We start from the raw sequence: 26,558 nt of genomic DNA on the forward strand, positions 1-26,558 counted from the left end.
GGTTGACAAAAAACAAGACTTTAATATCTGAACAGCTACATATAAATATTGCTCATGCTCCCCCTAAGAACATGTTGAATTTCCTAATTAAAATCCCCCTTTGTACATGATGAGATGCACTATATCATCCATGCTCCCCCTGAGCACATGTAGAGTCTATAAATATTTTTCAACAGAATAACATGACTCTATAACTCAACTAAGTGACTTTGACCTTCCTATCACCAATGACTCATACATATATCAATCTCCCAACTAAGTGGGGATATACCAAATTTGACTTATCCACCCAACCAAGTGGGGATATACCAATTGTCTATACATGACAGAAATTACATTGTCCATCCCATGCAAAGTGGGGATACAAATTACATCATATGACCAAAAAGGACTCATCAAGAGACAGAGACAAATTATTACATCATAGGTGTTTATATCATGACCTTTACATCGAATGATATACATGACATTTATAACAAAGACCAAATATCTAAACAAGACCATGATAGTCATCAGCAACAATCATACACCATGTATGATCTACACCATAAGCATCTGTCAACAGCATCCAGACCTATAACCTGTATATGTCCATCATCAGTTCTAAGATATGACATAGTAAATATCATCAACCTGTGACTAAGTATGTTGTATATAGATATCAACTCATCCTCTTGATCTCATCAAGATCAACTTGCTTTGTTTCCTTTATAGAAAGAGCCTTATCATAACCTTCCATGAATCAACTAAGCATATGTCATATCTCCAAGTAGTAACATAAAATCATTCACATCATAGTCATCACATTATGATCTTTAACATATCAACCATGTATAATCACTAGGGAACATCCCACATCTGATAAGCATCAACCATGATAATCAACATATGTGAGTATCATAAGATAAGAACTCATCATCATTATGTGTCTAAGTAAGCCATGTCTTCGAATATCCATGTGTTCAAATAGCTATGTCTTCATGTGAACTGTAATAACACCATTCTCTTGGCCAACCAACAATATGCAACTTAAGTAATCATCCATGTATCTAGCATATTGTATATCCATCAAAGAGATAGAAATATGTATCTAGAAAACCATGAGCACGTGGTTATTTGTCAATATTTCTTGATATCATCAACAACAACAATCCTCAACCATGTGAGAGCCAAGAACTATAGCAATCCTACATCATAACTGCACCATATGAACTTTATGCATCTCTGAAGGCATGATGACAACAACATAAAAGAAATGAGTGGCTCACCATCAAATAATGAAGTTTTGTACTCAAGCTTTGTACTTCTTCTTGTCCTTATGAAGATCACCATGTAAGCAACATATATGAATTATATGCATCATCAAAAAGTCATTCACAATCATCCATAAATCTGATCTGAATACCAACTATGTGACCCCAAGTATCATCTAAGATTTTATCATGGGCAACTCATAATCGTAACATAGCAAGATGTATCATTTAGCCATATAAGCATCATCATCATTGATTAGGTACCAAATACTTCTAAACATAATGCCAACAATGCTTTATTAGAAGCATAGCATGTTCTCCCCCTACACCCGTTCCACCTGTTCGCTGTCAAATCTGATCATTGCATATACCAGTAGAAGTATCAAGTCATCATCATCAATCAGATATACATCAAGTTATGAACAACTTGTGAGGGTCAAAACACTTCTAAATAATATCCACAAACTATAGTCATCTATCATCATGAAAGAAAAGATAACTAATAATTGTCTGAATCATATCAAATCAGTTTTTTCTGAGTCTGTCCCACTGCATTTTTCCTCGAACCACATATACGCGACTGTGCAGCTTCTAACTCGCGTATATACGTGATTTGTCTTCACGAAACTTGCGTATGTGATTTAGAACATTGAATTTTCACACTTTTAGCTCCCCCTGGGTCTGTTATGTCTGTACACTATCCCATGCCACATTTTTTTGACTGTACTTCCTTCTTCTTCCATATCTTCGAGTGTGATGATGTTTTATCCTTTTGGTATGGTGCCCGAAATTTTCTCCTGCATTCCTTTGCTATATGTCCAAACTTGTTACATGCATAACATCTTACACGTTTCATATTTATTGTATAGTAGTCAATGGCTTTGTGACCAAACATATTGCAAGAAAAATAATATCCCTTAAAGTACCTGGAAGTTGATGATCTTTTTGTGTGATGGTCTTGAACCATTCTACTTCCGCATCTCGTTGCAACATGTTCAAGATTATGACATATAAAACATTCAACATTATTCATTTGAGGAAATAACCGACTATCACTTCCACAGTTAGGAGTAAAATATTTTCTTTGAAGAATTTCTTCCCTTGGTTGTTGATGGGGTTGACCTCTAATCTCCTTGTTGAGCATTTTAGATTTTGCATTAGAGTTCCTTGCCTCACTTTGTGAGCTAGATTCACCTTCAACAAATTCATAAAAACCAAGACCAGTTTTGATGGCAGGGGACCTTTGACTACTAAGAATATCATCAAAGATCTGAGTACTATCTTGAAATCATAAAAGCTTATCCTTTTCTTCTAATTTACCTTTTAGTATATTTACCTCAACCTGATATTGCTCTTCCTTTTCAAGATACTCCTTCTTCATGATTTCTTCAGTTTTTCTTCCTTCTTCCACTCGTTGCCTTAATTCGAGAACTTTGTTTTCTTGTTCTTCAAGAGCTTGGAATAGTTCTTCATTCTGTTTTTTGATTTTTCAAGATCTTCTTTTAGAGAGAGGATCTTAGCTTCAAGACCTTCATAGTAATTGGATCTATCTTTAAGTTTGTTGATTATTGTGCTCCTTTTATTTACTTCATTTCTTAATGATGTCACTTCATCCTGTAGCTTTTGGCAATGATCTTCCTTTTCCTTGTACTACTTCCTTACTTTGTTTCCTTCCTCTAGTTGAGCTTTTAGTTTGGTAGCTTCTTCTTTGAATACACACTCCTTTTTGTCCAATAGATCTTATTGATCTCTAATTTTTTCTATGAGCCTTTTAAATTCTGCCTCTATATGATATCTTTCTCTTTCACCCATAAGAACAAATTCAGTGGTTTCGTTGTCACTTTCATCATCTTCAAATGGATAGAGAAATGTATCACTAAAGGATAACAAATTCATACCTGATAGTTGTTTTGCTTGTTCATCTTCATTCTGAGGTGATTCTGAATCTGAAGAGTTGCTTCAACATTATCCCCAATCGACTCTCCCACTGTCATAGTTCCTTTGAGATGCCTTCTTCTTTTGAGGTGCTTTCTTCTTTCCTATTGTTTCTACGGATCTCCTTCAAGCGATCAAGCTTCTACCAAAGGACCTCCTCTGATACCAATTGTTGGAAATAATATTGAGAGGGGGTGGGGTGAATCAGTATTTGTAAATCAATAACTTTTTCATTTCCATAATCAGATTTATATACACTACTTCAGTGAATGGAACTCGCGTGTGCACGCAACTGTTCTTAAGGCAACCAACGTATATCTAGTGAACTTATGATTTAGTTAATTCATCATATGTTGATCTTTAATTTGTGCATCAGTACTTTATTAAACATTAAACAGTAACCATGAGTAGTTAATAATAGAATGAACCATCACACATAAGCAACACACATGAACACCAAGATTTAAGGTGGAAACCCAATGTGGGTGAAAACGACCTCATGTTGTCGTCTTTGTCTTCTTTTAATAATAAGAAAATATGTTTACAAAATTGTACTAGTGCAGACTCATACCAGTACGCAGGCTTCTACCTGCAGAAGGTTACAACCTTCTCTCGTTCTCCAGTTTCTACTGGAAGGGAGCTATAACCCCCTAGCTCTTGTACTAGCCAATATGTTTACTAGTACATAGGTGCTGACCTACAGAAGGCTACAACCTTCTTTCTTCCTCCAGGGACCACGTTTCATAAATTTTCAAACTGGATGCTCCTCGTACACAACAATAAACATGAAGGCCTCGTTTCATCCAATTTTCATACTAGACCCATCAACAACATTGAATCTCAAAATCAATTATCACTGCAATACAATTATCAAATACATCTACATCAACCAATCATTAAAACTAAATCATCAATCTCTGAATTACCCACAACTGAATCACTGAAAGCCCATCGTCACTGAAGCAAATCGCAATCAATCAATCTAAACATTCAGAATACTGTCATCAAAACACAGTCACAAGAACACAGAGAACAACCCAGAATTCTGCAACAACAGCCAGATCCAACTGCAACTTCAAATATCATATTTCATAATGTGTACGCTACTTAGATGTGTTGAACCGACGTGTATGCACGCTTTTAGCAAAGCCATCCAGCATACATATCTGCAAATATTAATTCATAATTTTACATCTATTCCAGACTTCAGCTATACCTAGATCATAACATTTACATAATAACACATGCGTCAATATTCAGATCTAGACTATACATGATCAAACCACATAATGATAATTCATTTCAAGCCTTAAGATCCTGATCCATCATTAGATCTTATCCCTCATCAACCGCTAAGGTTCATTCTTGGTTCAGATCAAGCAAGGCACCATAAGCCGATAACCTGCATACTAGATCTCACACTTCATCATATATTCAATATTTGTACACCACTGGCCTAATGATCTTCTCCTCCTTATATAGTTTTAGTCCTTTCTCAATACCATGGACCAAAACCACTCAGGACCAATACCTTGGACCAAATGTTGAGAATGCAACAAGATGGTGGAGCTTAGTGGAAAGAAGTCACCTTCACTAAGTGGGCCCGCAGGCTATTTTTGGTGCAAAGTCTATTTTTAGACATATGGATCATGGTCCATGAGTTGCAGGATGCTATTTGTGGATGATTGGTCATGTTGGTAAAAATACATGGACTTCTATTTTTGGACATATGGGCGGATTCTATTTTTAGACTGCCAGGCTAAAAACAGAACAGTCAAATATTATTAGCTCATAATAATATTTGGACTATAAACATTATCTTATCCTCTTGGAGCACTACAGTTTGAGCTACATATGTGGCACATGCAGCTGTCAAAAGGAAATATGCTTTTCTTGTGGGTCAGTTGAGCTATTGCATGATGGACTTCAGTTAGAACTCATGTGGTTGAGTTTGGTGGAGTTGATTGAGGAGTTGATGGAGTTGTGTTCAATTTGACTTGGTTAAACTAGTTGTATTTATTCTAACTGCAGAATACACTAGTGATGAGTGATGTGAATTAATTGTTAATTAATTAACTAATTATTAACTCATAAATCAACTAAAGAATACATCAGTTAACTCAGTGCATGGACAGTTCAGTGGAGACAGGTGTTAGAGGTTGAGATTGCTATCAGTTGTGACTATAGTTGTGCATGAGATTTGCACAATCAATGGATTGAGTATTGCCAATGAGGATTGCATGGTTCAGCTAAGGGAAATACGAGTTTGGATCAGCCATACTCATTCATTTCTCATGCAGGATTGCGCAGTGGAGGCAGGCAGACAGTGGAGGAGATTTGAACCTGTCATTGATTCAAATCTGAGCTAGTTTTGTGTGTAACAAGTGGAGATAGTACTGAGTACTTGTGAGGAGTATTGTACTATGTATTGTTACATGTTCTCAATCATTATAATATACATATAGTGTGGAGTTTTCAGTTGTATGCTTTCCTCGGGTTACATACTGTGTTAATGTGTGCATGCGATTGATGTTTCATTGTTTTTAATTCCGCAAAATTGATGATCAACGTAGAGGAGTTTATGTATTATGCATGTATTCCGCAATAGTGTATAATCAGGATAATCTCTGTGAATAAGTGTCATATTATTCAAAATTTCTACATGGTATCAAAGCTGTTGATCATCAGATCTATTATTCAGAAAGTGTTTACATTTTATTTCTTCAGGCAGAGTCTGTAATCGGGCTAGGTAGCCTCTGGATTCATCCTTCCTTTGGAAGGTGAGATATCTGGTAAAAGCCCATACAGTCAATCTCTGTACAAGAAATACTTTGTTCTCACGAATTTTAGATAAGAGGTGGTTGAGTTTTGAGCTGGTGGAATTCGAATTTACAGCAATGTTTTCTTGGTGTCAAAGTTGAAATGTCTTCCAACGGATTGCGATTGGAGTATGCTCTTGAGGGCAGCTCGAATTATATTGCATGGAAAGACAGGATGGAGGTGGTGTTAGATGATAATGGGCTGAAGGAGTTCATAGAGGCTGAGGTCCCAAAGCCTACTGATACTTCTCAAGTTGAGGCTTGGCAAAAGAAGATAGCAAAGTGTCGAAGGATTTTGTTGGAGGGTGTGAAGGATCACATTGTGTCCAGCCTGCATGGAAAGGCTTCTCCATACTTGATGTGGAAAGCCTTGACAAATATATTCCAAAGCAAGAGTGACCAGAGGAAGTTGGCACTCAAGGATAAACTCAGAAACATTAAGTGTGAGAAAGGAGAGAGTATGCCCAAGTATCTCACAAAGTTCAATCAGTGCAGGGATGAGCTGGGAAGTGTGGGGGTGACTGTCGATGATGAGGAATTGGTGAGAGTTGGCATTCCTATCAGGACTCTGTCAATGGTTGGGAGAAATTGCCAAGATGGGAGAGACTTTGGTCAGATCTTGTGAAGGAGGAGATTAGGCGGAATACCAGGGATGGATCTTCATCAAAGGCACCTGATGAAGAAAATTGCGCTTTGGCTGCCAAAGAAAAGAAGGGGAAGAACAAGAAAGCTTCTCATTCCGGTGCGAAAGGCAAGAAGTAGGACATGTCCAAGGTGAAGTGCTTTCACTGTCACCAGCACGGACACTATGCCACAAATTGTTCGCAGAAGAAGAAAAATAAGCAAGCTGCTGGATCTGCAGCAGGAGAGGCCTTAGCCTCGCAGTTTGAGCTTGATTTTTCATTGATCGCATGCTTGGTATCAAGTGTGATGGGATTGGTATGGTTCTTGGACAGTGGTGCGTCTTTTCACATGACAGGAGATTGAGATTTGTTTTCTGATCTGAGGGAGAAAGATCTTGGAGTGCACATCGAGATGGGCGATGATGGTAGATACAGTGCGACTGGTATCAGTACCATTTCCTTTGAGAGGGAGTCTGGTAAACCCTTCATATTGAAGGAAGTGATGCATGTTCTAGGATTGAAGAAGAATCTTATCTCTATGGCGATGTTAGAAGATAAGGGATATGATTTTTTTTTTCAGCGAGGGAAAGGCTTTCCTGCACAGTAAGACAACTGGAGAAACCCGGAAGATAGGGGTTCGAATCAAGAACCTTTATCAGTTGCATGTAGATGGCTGCACAGAAATGGCATGTAAGGCAGAAGGATTGTTGAGACGGGATGATGGCGAGCTGTGGCACAGGAGATTGGGTCACCTTCACCATGGAGCCTTAAAGATACTGCAGCAGATTACTACTGGGCTTCCTAAAGGCACTCTTGCGCAGTCAGATCAGTGCAAGGGGTGTACTTTGGGAAAATTTGTGAAAGCCACCTTTCACCAGAAGGATAGTCGCACCACAATGATCCTTGAGAGAATTCACAGAGACGTGTGTGGACCTTTCTCAGTAGCTTTGACGGTAAAGCACAGGTACTATGTGATCTTTGTTGATGATTTCTCTCGAAAGTGATGGATCTTCTTCATGCAGAAGAAGAGCGAGACATACTCAAAGTTCTGTGAGTTCAAAGCACTGGTCGAGAAGGAGTCAGGGAAGAAGGTGAAGGCTCTTAGGAGCAAGAATGGTGGTGAATTCATATCTGGCGAGTTCAAGGATTTCTGCAGCGCAGAAGGGATTTGAAGAGAGCTCATAGCTCCCCATAACCCACAACAGAACGAGGTTGCTGAGAAGAAGAATAGAACAATCATGGGTGCTGCACGGGCGATGTTGCATGATCAGGGCCTACCCCTTCACTTGTGGGCAGAAGCATGCAATACAATAGTATATGTTCAGAACCGTTGTCCTCACAGGACACTTGGCATGAGTACACCTGAGGAGGCTTATTCTAGTAAGAGGCCTGATATTTCTCATTTGAGGATTTTTTGTTCTAACGTTTACATGCATGTGATGAAGGATGCCAGTAAGAAGCTGGATCCAACTGCAGAGGTTGGGATATTTGTGGGGTACACTGATACGCCCCATAACTATCGTGTGTATTTTCCAGACAGTCGCAAGACTGTTGTGCGACGAGATATAAAATTTCAGGAGGAGAAAGCCATGAAGTGTTCACTTGAGAGGGAGCCACACTTGCATGCGGATGAGGAGCTATTAGTTCCTAAGGATGAGCTTTAGGACGTGGATTAGCCATAGGATGAAGTTCATGGAGTGGAAGAGACCACTCATGCAGCACCAACCATCAGAGGGCGAAAGCGCATGACAGAAGCTGAGCGACTGGCTCAAGATGCGGAGAAGGTTGTAGGACCACCTACAGCTCAACGTAGACAGAGACAGTCACCCTTATTGGTACACTGGATACATGGCTCTTGTGAGCAAATGTGTTGTGACTGAGCCATCCTCTTTCGAGGAAGCTGTGGAGGATCCCGCATGGGTAGATGCCATGGTGGAAGAGTATGATTTGATTGTCAGAAACAGTACATGGGAGATTGTCCCAAGACCGGAAGGAAAATCAGTGGTGGGTTCGAGATGGATCTACAAAGTGAAGCAGGCAGCTGACGGGAGTGTGGAGAAGTACAAGGCAAGATTTTTTGCCCGAGGCTTCTCACAAATAGAGGGGATCGATTATGAGGAGACCTTTGCACCTGTCGCAAGGTATTCTTCCATACGGACGATTCTTGCTCTCTCAGCGCAGATGGGGTGGCACATTCATCAGATGGATGTGAAGACTGCATTCCTCAACGGAGTCATTGAGGAGGAGGTGTACATAGAGCAGCCCGAAGATTTCGAGATCTTCAGCAGCAAGTCGCATGTGTGCAGGCTCAAGAGAGCATTGTAGGGGTTGAAACAAGCACCACGTGCTTGGTACACATGGATAGACAGTTATTTCACCGGACTTGGATTCTCCAAGAGTGAGGCAGATCCTAACCTATACCAAATTGTGGTGGAGGGTAAGTTGCTTATCATTGTACTTTATGTAGATGATTTGATTCTGAAAGGTGATGAGCTGTTGATACTTTCATGCAAGGAGGATCTTGCTAAGGAGTTTGAGATGAAGGACTTGGGCCTCCTTCATTATTTCCTGGGATTGAAAATTTGGCAGCGCAGTGATGGACTATTTCTTTCTCAGGGTAAGTATGCTCGAGAGATACTGGAGAAGTTCAACATGCATGGCTGCAAGCTTGTTGATACTCCTCTTCCTGGAGGTTGGAGGAAGGAGGATGCTACTTCAGCAGAAATAGTGGATGCACTGTTTATCGACAGTTGGTGGGGTCGCTTATGTATCTGGCCAATACACGACCCGATATATGTTATGTTGTTAACTAGCTTTCACAAGCTATGGTTAAGCCAACCAAGCTCTTCTGGAAGGCAAGCAAGCATGTATTGCGTTATCTCAGAGGCACATCGGGATATGGATTGTGGTACAGACAGGAGGATGAGGTGAAGCTATGTGGCTTCACAGATGTAGATTGTGCGGGGAGCCCAATGGACAGAAAGAGCACATATGGATGGGTCTTCAGTATCGGGTTGACAGCAGTTTCTTGGTACAGCAGGAAGCAGAGATCCATGGCACTCAGTTTAGCAGAGGCCGAGTATATGGCAGCAAGTTTGGCTACATGCAAGGCTATATGGATGAGGAAGATCCTGGTCGGGTTGTTCGGTTCATGCTTGGAGCCTACAGTGATTTATTGTGATAACCAGAGTTGCATTAAACTCTCGGCTATTCTAGTATTTCATGATAGATCTAAGCACATTGACATCAGGTACCATCATATCATAGATTGTGTGCAGCGGAGAATCATGTTACTTTCATACATTCCAACAGAGGATCAGGACGCTGATATCTTGACGAAGGCGCTCACCAGGAGCAAATTCGAATACCACCGAGGCAGGATAGGGGTTGCTGATAATCCATATCTTGTTGAGAGGGAGTGTTGAGAATGCAACAAGATGATGGAGCTTAGTGGAAAGAAGTCGCCTTCACTAAGTGGGCCCGCAGGCTATTTTTGGCGCAAAGTCTATTTTTAGACTATGTCTATTTTTAGACATATGGATCATGGTCTATGAGTTGCAGGATGCTATTTGTGGATGATTGGTCATGTTGGTAAAAATAGATGGACTTCTATTTTTAGACATATGGGCGGATTCTATTTTTAGACTACCAGGCTAAAAATAGAATAGTCGAATATTATTAGCTCATAATAATATTTGGACTATAAACATTATCTTATCCTCTTGGATCACTTCAGTTTGAGCTACAGATGTGGCACATGCAGCTGTCAGAAGGAAATACGCTTTTCTTGTGGGTCAGTTGAGCTATTGCTTAATGGACTTCAGTTAGAACTCATGTGGTTGAGTTTGGTGGAGTTGATTGAGGAGTTGATGGAGTTGTGTTCAGTTTGACGTGGTTAAACTAGTTGTATTTAGTCTAACTACAGAATACACTAGTGATGAGTGATGTGAATTAATTGCTAATTAATTCACTAATTATTAACTCATAAAGCAACTAAAGAATACATCAGTTAACTCAGTGCATGGACAGTTCAGTGGAGACAGGTGTTAGAGGTTGAGATTGCTATCAGTTGTGACTATAGTTGTGCATGAGATTTGCACAATCAATGGATTGATTATTGCCAATGAGGATTGCGTGGTTCAGCCAAGGGAAATATGAGTTTGGATCAGCCATACTCATTCATTTCTCATGCAAGATTTCGTAGTGGAGGCAGGCAGACAGTGGAGGAGATTTGAACCTGTGATTGATTCAGATCTGAGCTAGTTTTGTGTGTAACAGGTGGAGATAGTACTGAGTACTTGTGAGGAGTATTGTACTATGTATTGTTACATGTTCTTAATCATTATAATATACAGATAGTGTGGGGTTTTCAGCTGTATTCTTTCCCCGGGTTACATACTATGTTAATGTGCGCATGCGATTGATGTTTCATTGTTTTTAATTCCGAAAAATTGATGATCAACGTAGAGGAGGTTATGTATTATGCATGTATTCCGCAATAGTGTATAATCGGGATAATCTCTGTGAATAAGTGTCATATTATTCAAAATTTCTACACCAAATACCTAGGGTCAATACCTCGGACCAAATACCTTGGATCAAAATACCTTGGACCAAATACCTCAGACCAAAAACTTAGTTTTCCAACATGTACACGTTTTTCCTCTTGTGAAGTTGCATGTATACATTATACGCTCCTTTTGTTCTATTAACCCGCGTGTATATGCTACTTGGACAAGGTGAACCTGCATATACCTCTCTTTCTTCATTTTTTGTAATCTAAACTGTAATTCTTTGTTGTTGACCTACTGCACTATGAACTATCATCTAAGAGAGTTTCCATTGTACATTACTTCTAAACTGATTCCTTTGAACTGCCCTGCATTTTGTCACATCTCTAAACACAACCGCCATGCATTCTATCACATCTAATATCTCTTCTGTATATTTGATATCTCTTCTATAGATTTATCTAGTTATCATGTACAAGTGAGTTGTTCTGCTACAAGTGGGTTTCCATCGAGTACAACACATGCATCATAACGCCAACATCAACTTCCCTAGACTTGGTCGGTAGAGTTGAGCTTGATGAGAAACAAACTGGTCCACTTGTTTGTGCCACCATTTTTGCAGTTCTTTCTTAAAGATCCTTGATACCATATTCAAAACCCCTTTTTGAAATTGTAGGTCTTGGCAATGGAACCATTTGTTGGCATAAAAATAGAAATTGGCTTGAGACCCCAGGATCAGGCATAGGGTCCAAAAAGCTTCGTTGTAGTCTAGCACAACTTTGACATTTTCACCATACCCAAAAGGGTAAGAAGTCTCACCTGAGGAGTGTCACGACCTTAGTTAGATGAGGATCATAATCCAATATTAGGACGAATCATATCAAAGAGGCAATAATCAAAGAACACTAAGTCATACCACACATAACCTTGATCGCAAAAAATCATGCATGCTTGTAAAGGAAAGGCTACTTAAATACATGCATATATAACATTTTAAAGAACCAGATTAACAATCAACTAATTCACAATTGTTCCAATAAGCATTCTTCATCATTAGTTTATGTTGCAATATCATTATATCAGGCTCAAAGGCTTCTTTTCCAAAGTACAAAATCTCAAGACAAATCAGTACAAAAGCATATGAGAAAAAAAACACATAACGACTCTCCTAGCTCTACAACCAGCTTCCAGTGTTCTCCTCTTCTCCCTTTTCGCTCGTCCTTCCTTATCTTCACATGCCAACCCGTACTTCCAGTTCTTCCTCGGTCCCTTTGCCTTCTTCCTTTCTTGGCTATTCCTATTACTCGGTTGTCATTGTTCATTTACTTCTCGGTTGTGGCTACTCCTTTTCGTCGTTCCCCCAAAACACTCTTCAATGAGTTCCTTCCTCTTTTCTTGTTGTCTCTCCCGCAGCTTTCCAACAGCTGTCTCTGTCACTTGTCATCGACCTTCTAGCTTATCATAAAAACTTCTTAATTCCTAAAAAATGAAGGCCCCAACAATTATCAAAGTGGGTACTAGCTTGAATCCCTCAAGGGAGAGCTAGGAAGGTGTGAGGGATCCTTAAGCATTATTATTTCGATATATATATTAGTATAGGTGTGAGAGAGTCATTTTTTGTTGTGAATTTTGTTTTTTGCAATTTTTATGTGGCTATTTTTTGTGTAGATTTGTTAGTTCTGTAGATTTGAATTGTTCCATGGTTCTGTAAGGAGTCGATTGGGGTTCCATCAATTTATCAATGGAGGTGATTTTCTTGATGATTGATTCATGCATGTTTTCAAAGATTGAGATCCAAAGTCCGCAAATCTGATGGAAAACACTAATATTCAGATTTATTGTGTGGTGTATGTTGAAGTAGTTGTCTATTTATTTCAATTCTGGTTATAAAAATGGTTGGTGGTTCTTAAAATAGAATCCCCAATGTCCAAAACATCAATTCTTGTGTGTTTTTATTAGTTATAAAAAGGGTTGGTGGTTCTTAAAATGGAAGCCCTGGTGTCTGAAACATCAATTCTTGTTTGTTACTAAGGTAAAGTTGTTTGATCAACTTTTAAACACATTCAATATCCATACCTCAATCCTAGAATTTGAAAGATTTCTGAAAGTGAAATATTTGACAGATAGTGGTTGGTCCATAGGATGGTCCATTACTTAACAACTCTTATCGCAAAAGTCTTGATGAACCGAGGTGTCAATATTATTGATCTTTCAACTTTCATCAATGATGGTCAGTGTAGGTTAAATTTTAAATGGAGGTCAAGTGATAGCTTGAAGATGTGGTGGTGAAAGAGCGGTGTTTCGGAGATTCCTAAGTGGATGTGAGTGTTGATGAAGACCAGTCAAACAAATATTATCCTTGTTGTTGTAACATGTGTTTTCAACATTTTCCATGTAAGCATTAAGGGAGGGTATTGGAAGTAATGCTTCCATGTGTTGTTGTGAGTTGTCATTATGAGTTCCCAAGCATTACTCTAGACACTGTTGATTCCTATGTATGAGTTATATTCATGATCTAAATGTGTCGAAGTCAGTGTTTTATGTCCTATATATGTGTTGTGATCAATAAAGATATCAAAGTGTATTTTGGCTTTGTGTGTAATTTCTTTCTATCTCTCTCTCTATTTTTTCTAATAACAACAATTTTGACTGGAAATGTGGGAAAATGGTGGTAATGTTGAGTGTCTATAGAATAATTTTGAAGCATGATGTGGGGCCTTGTTTAGGAAATTTGAACACTATGTTGTTATCTTTGAAGGATGCAACAGGGTTCATTATCTTACAGGAATTGATGTCTCTTGGATTCACTTCTAGCACTGAGTCCTAATTTGGGTTGTACTTGAACATGAATAGATCCCTGAATTGGAAGAGATTTTTTCCCACCCACAAGTTGTATGACTTATGAGCTCCAGATGGAGGAACCCACCCATTTCTACCTCCTACAATGAACTGATAATCCACGATAGTAAAACACAAAGAAGAAGAAGAAGAATAGTAGTTGAAAGCATGAGGAGAATAAATAATAGGTGATTCTTTTTACTATTTAGCCCACAAAGTGTCTGGAGAATGTCGTGTTTGATATGCTAGTGCCTAACGAGGAAGAATAATTGAAGGAAAGAATCTTAGCTATTTCTCCATGGATTTTCAATTTCTTCTTTGCCATTGACATGGGTTTCCTTGATGCTAGTGAGCATGTGAAGATCTTTGGAATTTTGTGCTCCTTAATACTTGAGCATCTCTCATCCTTGTTGTCATTGGTTTGCATTAACACTTCGACAAACCCTTGATCTATTCTAGGACTACATGTGACTGATCATATTCGAGATGTGTCTAAGCAATGATAAAAAACCACAATCTAGAATTGCATGACCTTTGAAACATTGCTCTAATTATAAAGTGCCAGATATTTGTTGAGATTTTCTATTTCATTAAAATAGGCAAAAATATCAGTATGTGACAACAATAGGAATTTGTTGCTAGATTAGCTCCAAGTTGTTGGGAAGAGTTAATGCATCCTATATTTGATGTGAGAGGATTTATGAAGCAGTTAGATTCTCCTTGCTATAAAACAGGTATCCATACGGATTGTTTTTTGAGTGGTGAGAGTTTGTGAGGAAATTGATTATTTTGTAATCTCCTGTTTGATAATAAAGAATTGTCGATGCCTATGTTTGGTGGACGTAGCCCAGATTGGTTGGGTGAACCACGTTAATTTTCTGTGTCTCCTGTGCATGATTATATTTGTTGTGTATATGTTTTTTGTCTGCTGTGCATTTTGGTTCTAACAAATGGTATCAGAGCAATGTTGGAGGTGAATCGCCAGCGCGCAGACCAGGTCGATTGTTCTGTGCATGGAGCGTATCTGCATAAGGAGGATTGCTACTGTCCAACTTTTTTATGCACCTGTCTACTGTGGCACAAAACTCATATTGCTGTGCGTGGAGGTATTGGGTGCTGGTCCCTTGTCTGCTACACAAAACTCATATTGTTGTGCGTGGAGTTGCTTTGCTTTATTTGTTATGAAGTTTTGGCATCGTATGTGACTGGTGCGTGAATTGGTTTGCGTCTGATATATATACATACCTTCGTGGAGATCGTATGGAAGCCGGTGAAGGATGCTTGGCTCAATGCATCGTGGATTGAGCCGAGAGAGCCTAAGGATATTTGCATCCTTCTAAAACTTTTAAATCATTATGATTACGATCGACTGAAAGTAACATGTTGTGTTTTTTTTTTTGGTAAACATGATATTAGGCATAAGCACTGGAATTATTTTTTATTGAGGTTCAGTTTTTTGGTGTGCCTAGAAAATCTGAGTTTTTTTTTGTTTAGGCATTGGCGCGGAATTTGGTACAGCAAAACGTTTTTTTTTTTAAAAGCAAAGGCAGAAAGGCATAGACAGTTTTTTTTTATATTAATTACTAGTATTTAACAGTTGGTGTTTTGGAGATTATTGTGTTTTTTGGTTGATATAAGATGGCGAAAACTCAGAGTGCCCGATTTGAAATTGAGAAGTTTAATGGTAAAAATAATTTCGAGATCTGGAAGGTGAAGATGTACGATTTGCTTGTCCAACATGGTGTGGCAAAGGCGTTGTTGGGCAAATCCAAACAGCCTTACAACATCACAGATAATGAGTGGGCCGAGATGGATGAAAGAGCGATAAGTGCTATTCGACTGTGTCTAGCTGATGATGTCCTGTTTAATATCGTGTCGGAGACAACAGCTGCTGGTTTGTGGACGAAACTGGAGAAACTATACATGACCAAATCCTTAACCAATAGGATTCTCCTGAAGCGACAGTTGTACAGTTTGCGAATGAAGGAAGGTACATCAATTGCTGATCATTTAAATGCTTTTAATACTCTTCTTGTGCAATTACAAAGTATAGAAGTAAAAATTCAATCCAAGGATAAAGCTATTACTTTATTGTGCTCGTTGCCCGAATCATGGGATCATTTTGTTACTTCTATAAGTCTTAGTTCATCAGAAACTATTGAGTTTGATGATGTAGTTGCATCTTTATTATCAGAAGAAACAAGGAGAAGGTCGCATTTAGAAACCTCTACATCAGAAGCTATGATGGTTAGAGGTCGTTCGAAAGAAAGACGCTCCAGTAGGCCGAGCGACTCACATTCAAAGTCGAAAGGGAAGAAGAGTAAGCTAAAGTGTTGGTTTTGTGGCAAATCAGGGCATTTAAAGAAGGACTGCTGGAAGCGACAGCAGCAAACTTCTAAAGCAGATTCTTCAACAGAGAAGAAGGAGGCAAATACGACAGATACAGGTTCGACATCTGGTTCAGGTATGAGTGATGAAGTATTATCAGTTAATGTGTCAAATCATGGTCAACATTTGTTGTTAGATTCTGGTACATCAAACCACATGTGTATCCGTAAAGAATGGTTTAAGACATATAAATAAATTAATGATGGAGTTGTGTACATGGGTAATGATGTAACATGTAATATTGTGGGGATTGGGAGTATACAACTGCAAATGTTTGATGGGACAACTAGAATATTAACTGATGTGAGGCATGTACCAGATTTAAGGAAAAATTTGATTTCATTAGGAGCACTTGATTCAAATGGATATAAAACTGTAATTCAAGGTGGAGTAATGAAAATTTACAAAGGTATTTTACTAGTTATGAAAGCTAAGAAGGTAGGAAATCTATTTCAGTTAGAAGGAAGTACAGGGTCAGATTATGTGTCTACGGTGTCTGAACATGACAGTAGTTCCATTCACTTATGGCATCAAAGATTGGGGCATATGAGTGAAAGAGGGTTAAAAATTTTGGCTGATCGCAAGTTACTTCCAAATCTAAAGTCTAGAAAGTTAGATTTCTGTAAGCATTGTCTGTTTGGAAAACAAAGTAAGCAAAAATTTAAAACAGGCAAACATACTAGTAAAGGCATACTTGATTATATCCATTCAGATGTTTGGGGACCAGCCCCTACAACCTCATATGGTGGCTCGTCTTATTTTGTATCATTTATTGATGACTTTTCTAGGAAAGTGTGGGTCTACATGTTGAAAAGGAAGTCTGATGTTTTTTCAGTTTTCAAGCAGTTTAGAGCATTGGTAGAAAACAGCACTGGTAGAACAATAAAATGTTTAAGAACTGACAATGGTGGTGAGTTTACTTCCAAGGAGTTTGACAGCTATTGCAAGGATGTAGGGATCGAGAGACATAAGACCACGGTTTATACTCCTCAGCAAAATGGAGTTGCTGAACGCATGAATAGGACTCTTCTAGAGAGAGCAAGGAGTATGCTGAGTAACGCCGGGTTGCAAAAGGAGTTGTGGACGGAAGCGGTGGCAACAACTTGTTATGTGATAAACTGATCTCCATCGATGGTGATAGGATGCAAGATTCCCCAAGAGGTATGGAAAGGTCACCCTTGTGACTATTCTAAACTCAAAGTGTTTGGTTGTGATGCATATGCTCTAGTGCCTAAACATAAGCGAACTAAATTAGATCCAAAGTCTAAAAGGTATATCTTTGTTGGGTATGGTGTTGGAACAAAGGGATATAGATTGTGGGTTCCTACTACTCGCAAAATCATCATCAACAGAGATGTAAAGTTTAATGAATCCTCTCTTGTGCAGTTAGATGTAGATAGTAGATTGAAACAGGATGATGTATCTGACTTTCAGCACATTCATTTTGATAGCATTTCTAATCATAGTCATGATGACCATAGTTCAGATACTAGTCATGAACAGGTTTCAGAATCAGAACATGAACAGGGTTCAGGTATAGATCATGAACAGGTCTCAGATACTGATCATCAAGAAGTTCCTACAGATGGTAGTCAGCCAATCGAGGAAGCGCCAGAAACATCCTTAAGGAGGTCGACAAGAATCAAACGGCCACCGAGAAGGTATGATGATTATGTTACTTCAGTTGCATTTACTGCTAATGACGATGAACCTCTGTGCTATCAGGAAGCAATAGAAGGTTTGAAAAGTGACAAGTGGAAAGCAGCCATGAAGGACGAAATGATGGCCTTAGGTAAGAATGGCACATGGGATCTAGTTGAGCTTCCGAAAGACAGGAAAACTGTGGGGTGTAAATGGGCTTTCAAGCTGAAACGGGGTGTGAATGATACCGGAGACAGGTACAAAGCAAGGCTAGTTGCAAAAGGGTTTTCTCAGAAAGCCGGCATTGACTTTCATGAGATTTTTTCACCAGTGGTTAAAATTGCTTCAATTAGAATTGTGTTAGCATTAGTGGCTTTGCTTGATTTAGAGTTGCAGCAATTAGATGTTAAGACTGCATTTCTACATGGAGACTTAGATGAGGAAATTTATATGGAACAACCGGAAGGGTTTGTTCAGCATCGCAATGAGAAATTTGTCTGCAGGCTCAAGAAGTCATTATATGGCCTGAAGCAATCGCCTCGGCAGTGGTATAAGAATTTTGATTCTTTCATGTTGAGTCAGAAATATGTTAGAAGTGAATATGATCATTGTGTTTATTTTAAGCAATTTAAAAATGGCATATTCATTATCTTAGTATTGTATGTTGACGATATGCTTTTAGCAAGCAAAAGCATAGAATAAATCAACAGGTTGAAGGCTCAGATGGCAAGGACATTTGATATGAAAGATCTAGGAGCAGCAAGACAGATTTTGGGCATGGAGATTTTTAGAGATAGGAGCAATGGTAAGCTATGGATATCACAACAGAAGTATATTGAGAAAATACTTTTGAGGTTTGGTATGAATAACGTGAAGCCTGTGTCAGTCCCTCTCGCTTCCCATTTCAAGCTTTCTTCGAGTTTATGTCCTAATTCAGATGAAGAAAAGGAATTTATTTCTCAAATTCCATATGCTAATGTAGTAGGGTGTTTAATGTATGCGATGGTGTGTACGCGACCAGATATTTCACATGCAGTTGGGGTTGTCAGCAGGTATATGGCAAATCCAAGTAAAGAACACTGGTCAGCAGTGAAATGGATGCTTCGGTATTTGAAAGGCACAAGTAGTTATTGTATCACTTACAATAAGAGTAGTGAATTTGTTTGCGGATATGTTGATTCCGATTTTGCAGGTGATTTGGATAAGAGAAGGTCAACATCAGGGTATGTCTTTACTCTTGCAGGTGGAGCTATCAGCTGGATGTCAAAGCTACAGAACATTGTTGCTTTATCCACTACTGAAGCAGAATACATTGCTGCTTCTCATGCTTGCAAAGAAGCAATTTGGTTGAAAGGTTTGTTTGGTGAGTTTGGTAGGTTGCAGGACAACATCAAGTTATTTTGTGACAGTCAAAGTGCAATACATTTGGCTAAGAATCCAACCTATCATAGTAAATCAAAGCATATACCGATCAAGTACCATTTTGTAAGACAGGTTATCACTGAAAGGGGAGTCTCTCTTGAAAAGGTGCATACAAAGGAGAATTGTGCAGACATGTTCACGAAACCAGTTTTGTTAGAGAAGCTACGTTGGTGTTTGGCTTCTCTTGGCTTGCAGAAAAGATAAAATAATAAACAAACAGGGTATCAGGCTAATTGTTGTCAAGGTGGAGATTGTTGAGATTTTCTGTTTCATTAAAATAGGCAAAAATCTCAGTGTGTGACAACAATAGGAATTTGTTGCTAGATTAGCTCCAGGTTGTTGGGAAGAGTTAATGCATCCTATAATTGATGTGAGAGGATTTATGAAGCAGTTAGATTCTCCTTGCTATAAAACAGGTATCCATATGGATTGTTTTTTGAGTGGTGAGAGTTTGTGAGGAAATTGATTATTTTGTAATCTCCTGTTTGATAATAAAGAATTGTCGATGCCTATGTTTGGTGGACGTAGCCCAGATTGGTTGGGTGAACCACGTTAATTTTCTGTGTCTCCTGTGCATGATTATATTTGTTGTGTATATGTTTTTTGTCTGCTGTGCATTTTGGCTCTAACAATATTCAAATGGGAGGTGGACAGATCCATGTAACTAATCAGATTTTCTAGCCCATGCTACTCCCAATTAGATGTAGATATAAATCCAGATCCTTATTCAAAATTAAAAAATAATATTTAGCAAGACAAGAAACACCCGCTTTGATACTGATTCATATCGTGGGGGCTAAGATCGAGAAGAATTCAATGTGAGAGGAGGGAATAAAACATAAAACTAACATGAAACTAAACATAAGATAATATGATGAAAATCTAGCTGTTTACTAAATGGGTAGGGAAACATTGTTACATATACATCATGGAACACTGAATGTCCTTTTGAAAGGGAAGGCCCATTATTTATAGTATTTTTGGTGCCTCCTTGAGTAACATCATTCAACAACATTGGTGGATATAATGGGTGGATACCATTTTCCACTTGGATCACTTTCTCAATTGTGAGTTATTTAACCCAAAGCTCAATGTCTTCTAGATAAAATATTTCACCCTCTATATGAACATTTCTAATGGTTTCCATGGCATTTGAGGATTCATAAAGATTTTAAGGTAAGAATTCCATTCCTTCAAATGAAGCATATAAGATTTCCACCCTCTATTAATCATTTTCTCAATGCTATAATTCCAATTGAGCTTGTGATGAATATTGATTCCAAGATATTTGTAAGAAGTCAATTCCTCAAAGTTGTTTTTTTCATATACAAAAGTATCATATTTGATTTTTTTGGATTTGATTATCATGACTTTTATTTGTCATAATTAGTAGTCATACCCATATTAGAATATAGATCTTCGATCATTCTTAGTTTCTTTCCAAGATTGAAGGACTCATTGCAAAAAAAATAATATCATATGCATAAATAAGAAGAGCGATGACTATACCAATGGCAATTTTGCCAACACAACCTGCTTCCTCCAAGTAGTCTTCTAACTTATCAATGCATATGCCAAAAAGGGTATGGGATAGTGACTACCCTTGCTTGAATCCAATATTACATTTAATTTATTTCAACAATCCTCTGTGGTCCTAATTTGATAATACAATTCTAATACAACCTTGTCACAAAAACCCTCAACTCAAAAGGAACCTTTATCTCTTCCAACCTATTTCAATGGCTTGTGTTGGGAAAAAATTTGAAATATTTTCTAAAGTCAACAAAACTACATAGGAGATTGGTTTTATTATTGCAACACTAGTTCACGATGATCTTGAGATCATAAGGCGGTCCACACTTGAATGATTTCTCCTAAACCTGACTTGGCCTTTAGCTTTTTTTCATGGGTTTCTAGCCAAAGGCTAATCTTCTTTTACAAAATAATTATGTATAGCTTGGGTAAAATTGAGCTAATCATTAATGATCCTATAATTGAGGACATGTTTTTAGCCCCACTTTTAAAAATAGAGACAATGAGATTTTACGTCCATGTTTTAGGGAAGCCTTGTTTAATTTCCAAATTGAAGAGCTTGTGAATGTGAGGTATGATGATAGGCTCTTAAATTTTAAAAGTTTAGCTTGCTAGTGTTCAATGTCCTAATTTCCCAAATGTGAAGCGCTTAACCCATTATAGATAAAAGATTTCACCATTTATATGAAAGTTTTTAATGGATTCCATGGTGTTAGGGGATCCATGAAGATTTTTAAGGTAGGAACTACATTCCTTCAAGGGAATCATATAAGCTTTTCATGCTCCATTAATTCTTTTTTCAATGCTATAATTCCAATGAACTTGTGATGTATATTATTCCTAAATATTTGTACGAAGGCACTATTTCCAAGTTATATAATTGGAATTATTTGGATTAATATAAATAGGTCTAGTCCTAATCTTAGATATAATATTTATTTGCAATGTATTTATCATTTTATTGCTACAAGGAATTCCCTCATCACTACGAGAAATAGTATCCTCACTATAAACGTACTCAACATTGTTAAGAGACCCAAAAAGAGAATGTTGAATATTAGTGTTATTAAATTATTCTCTTAGAGGAATTCCTTGATCATTAGCAACATCATCATAAATTTATTTAAAATACTCACTTGAAGAAAAACCATCATCATCCCCACTAGTGCCTTCCCCACTAGGAAGAAAGTGTAACACCCTCCTCCCATATCTACCCAAGTAACTAGCCAACCAGGGTAAACATGTGACAAGAAGTTACTATGGTATGATTTGAATCCCTATGTATCAGTTAAGGAAGTGGAATCAATGGAACACATCACACAGAGCTTCCACATCAACAATAAAACTCCCAAGAGCCATCCCAACCACTCAGGTAATCGACCCCTTAGACCAACTGAAGTTTTAGTGCATCAAACCCATGTACGCTCCCTTGATATGGAAAAGAGTGCATTTGGGAGGCTCCAAAATCTCCCATAGCAAGAGAAAGGGTGCTTCCAAGGACTTTTTCCCCATTTATGTACCTGCAACTCTGAGATTTGTACCACTTTTTCAGGCCCATAGCCCAGGTCACTGCCCATAACTCAATGATGCCTTCATAAACGAATTTACACAATAGAACAATGATACATTTGCAAAAACATTGACAAGGACTAGACTGGACCCCAACTAACCATGACACACATTTTGTCAAAAATATCACATATATGAAATTTACAGGTCTTAACAACATAGCTAAGCATAGTGGTCTCATACTTATCTGAGATTCGCTATGAGGCATTGTTTCCTTATCACATTAACTACATTATCATTTATTAGGCCATAGATACATTGTTCATTCATTTACAAGTAAAATGATCCAGGTGGATATTGGTGGCCACCTGCCTATTCCACTTGGACCCCCAACAATGTCTCTTTCAGTTTTTCAATTTCCTTAATTGTAGCGCAATTTACTATTTTTGGCATTTTTTTGGGTCCTGGATTTATGGAGCCATTTTGAGGCCCTAAGCGACGTTTTTAGGGAAAACAGAGAGACCAGAAATGCCCCAAACTAACCTATCCATTTGTTTTTGGCCTTGTCTTTGAGATCTTTGAAATGAAGTATTATGATAGCCAAACGGAGATCATATGCCAAAGTTACGACCCCAGGAAGTTGATGTACAAACTTACCCAAACGAGGCCCACAGTTTTGGCGCTTCATCCCCTGGTTAGGTTTTTGGATGTTTAGGGTTTTCCATTGTTTCTCAATAATAAATAGGCCTTTGAGCCTCATTGTAACATAGTTTTGAGGCATGTAGTCGCCACATCTCTTCTCAAAGATAAGCTATCATCACTCGAGCTAGTCTTATTTCTATTCTATTTGTAATCATATTTCAGTATTTGATATTAATCAAATGAAGTGTTATTTCTATTGCATCTTTGTATTTATGGTTATATCTGTAATTTGTTGTGTTCCTATTTAAATCTAGATCAGTGGTATCAAAGTTGTCTACTCTTTCTCTGTTTTTCTTTGCATGTCCCCAACGAGGTCGGGATATAAGGAGTTAGGGCTTGAACTGGTCGAACCTTTGCAAGACCAGCCTCACAAATCCTAACGGCCTCCCATGGCGGATGAAAAGAAAGAGGAGGGGGCAGGAGATCCTATAAAAATCTTGCTCGAAGAATCGCTCAAGTGATAAAGGAATACGATAATGGACAACTTTGTACAGATCCTTCAGCGGCTACCCAAGGGTGATGCATCTACTTTCGATAGCTACTCTTGAAGCACTGCACCCTTTAAGATACAAGTTAACTTTGACATTCCCATATTTGAGGGTCAGATAGATGCAAAAGTTGTAGATAAATGATTAAATATGCTAGAAGGATATTTTTATGTTCATGATTTTTCTAGGCAGGAAAAGATCACCTTTGCACTTCTCAAAGTAGTCCCCCACGTCAAGGACTGATGGGAAACCTACTGTGAGCATAAGGATGAAAGTACGAACTCACTGTTTTCAACTGCACCCACTTGGAACTTGTTCTGGGATGCCATCAAGGAGCAATACTACCCTATCGGGAGCTATGACGATAAATACATAAAGTGGACAACGCTGCGACAGAGAAGGGACCAAGATGTACCGGATTTTACCAATGTTTTTCATACCCTGTGCACGAAGTTGGGTATCAAGGATTCTGAGAACCATTTGGTTCTCAAGTACCGTGATTGCCTAAATAGGTACAACCAGGATGAAATGGGCTTCCTGAACATCTCATCACTTGGCACAGCATACCAATATGCCGTCAAGATCGAGCAAAAGTTTAAATAGAAGAAGCGAGACTTTGGATCTGCGAATCTGAACCAAGGGAAAGGTACCCCCAAACTGTAGAACAAAGGACCAAGCCAAGGCAAGGTAGCCCAGGACAACCTGCCAAAGCCACAAGCAAAGAACAATACTATGAAGCCAAAGAAGGACACGGGAAAGTGGTGTGAATTCCATAAGAGATCCACTCACAACACAAGTGAGTGTCGGGCCAAGGAGTCACTGGTGGCCAAGCTAAAGGCTTCAGAATCAGATGCATGTTCCGACTCAGAGTCAGAACCTGACAAGGGGAATGAAAAAGGGAAGCAGATTATCGATGCAGAACCCAACGCCACTGTTTCCACCATGAAGATCCTGAAGGAGGATATCGAAGATCCAGAGGAGGAAGAGTGCCTCTTCCACTCCTAGATGTCGGTAAAAGGTTCCCCGCTACAGTTCATTATCGATAGCGGGAGCCAAAAGAACCTCATTTTGGCAAAGGTTGTGAAGCGGTTGGGCTTACTGACCACAACACATCCACAACCATACACCATTCGGTGGCTTCACCAAGGACGGGATCTTCACGTGAGCCAGAAGGACCACCTTCCATACAGCATCTAGCCCTTCATGGATGAGGTATATGTGACGTTGCTCCCCTTGATTTTTTTGATGTATTATTAGGCCAACCATACTTATGGAAGTGACATGTTGTGTATGAGTCAAGGCCTCATGTTGTTATTGTTACTTTGGGAAATAAGTTGTACAGGATACCGGAGGTAGCACCGCCTACCTCCATCTCTTTGGTTACAACAAAACAATGCAGTAAGCTCATTTCCAAAACCGGGAAATTTGTTTTCCTAATGATACGCCATCAGGGAAAGAAGAAGATGGTGGTCACAACCTCTAGACAGGGCTCCTCCGCATGAAAACAACCAATGGACAAGGTCATGGAGGAGTACGAGGACATCTTCACCTCCCCCATGGGGGTGCCTCTGCACTATCATGTCAAACACTCCATCGATCTGACCCCAGGTGCATTGTTTCCCAATGGACCAATATATCGATGCTTCGTTCTGGATAACAACAAAATTAAGAGGTAAATTTAGGAGCTACTGCAAAAAGGTCACATCCAACCGAGTTCATCACCCTATGGGAGCCTGATTGTGTTGGTAGAGAAGAAGGATGGGACTTGGAGACTCTGTATTAACTATTGGGTGTTGAACAAGATCATTGTCTGGAATAGGTACCCGATCCCATGGATTGATGACCTTCTGGACCAACTGGAAGACTACCTTCAAAGCCAAGGAGGGCCTTTTTGAATGGTTGGTTATGCCTTTCGGGTTGACGAATGCTCCTGCAACCTTCACAAAGCTTATGGATAACATATTTCGGCCATTCACCAACTCATTTGTAGTGGTATAGTTAGGTGACATCATGATCTTCAGCCATAGTTAGGAAGAGCACCTCCACCACATCTGACAGGTTCTCCAAATACTGCGGCAACACAAGCTATGTGCCAATTTGGAGAAATGCACTTTTGGCATGACCTAGGTTCAGTATCTGGGATATATTATTGATAAATGGGGGGTGCATGTGGATCCATCCAAGTCATCCGAGATTGGCTAGCTCCAACCACTTTGACAGAGCTTCGTAGCTTTCTGGGTCTTGCCAATTTCTACCGCAAGTTCGCGTTGGGATTCTCTCATACCACTTGGGAGGAGCGTAAGCAAAATTATTTTGGTCTGAATCTCAACAGAAGGCATTCAAAGAGTTGAAACATCGCCTCTGCTCTGCACCAGTGCTCACATTACCAGACTTGCAACAACCATTTGAGATCGAGACAGATGCCTTTGACTATGCTATTGGGTCAGTCCTTACTCAATAGGGGCATCCAGTGGCATATCACATTGAGACACTTTCAGACACATTCCGGAAGTATCCCATTTATGAAAAAGAGATGTATTCCATTATGCAGGCCTGCCAAAAATGGAAGCATTACATTTTGGGGAAGGAAACAGTCATCCACACAGACCACCAGCCCCTGCAGTTCATACAGATGCAAGGGAAGTTGCAGAATGATAGCCATCAAAAGTGGTCCACATACCTACAACAGTTCCATTTGAATATCAAGTATAAGAATGGAAACACCAATAATGTTGTAGATTGCCTCAGCCGACCACCGATCATGGCGTTAACCACCGTGCTCAACTCTTGTGGGCACGAGACTTCTGATTGACTACTTCTCTACAAAAGCTACCCAGAATTTGGCCACACATACAAGACACTCTTGGAGGGTCAGCAAGTTCCAGATTTTCACCTC

This window comes from Pinus tabuliformis, chromosome 4_1, assembly GCF_031772625.1.
Source record: "Pinus tabuliformis cultivar Carrire ecotype Pingquan chromosome 4_1, CPIR1, whole genome shotgun sequence".
NCBI classification, from domain to species: Eukaryota; Viridiplantae; Streptophyta; class Pinopsida; order Pinales; family Pinaceae; genus Pinus; species Pinus tabuliformis.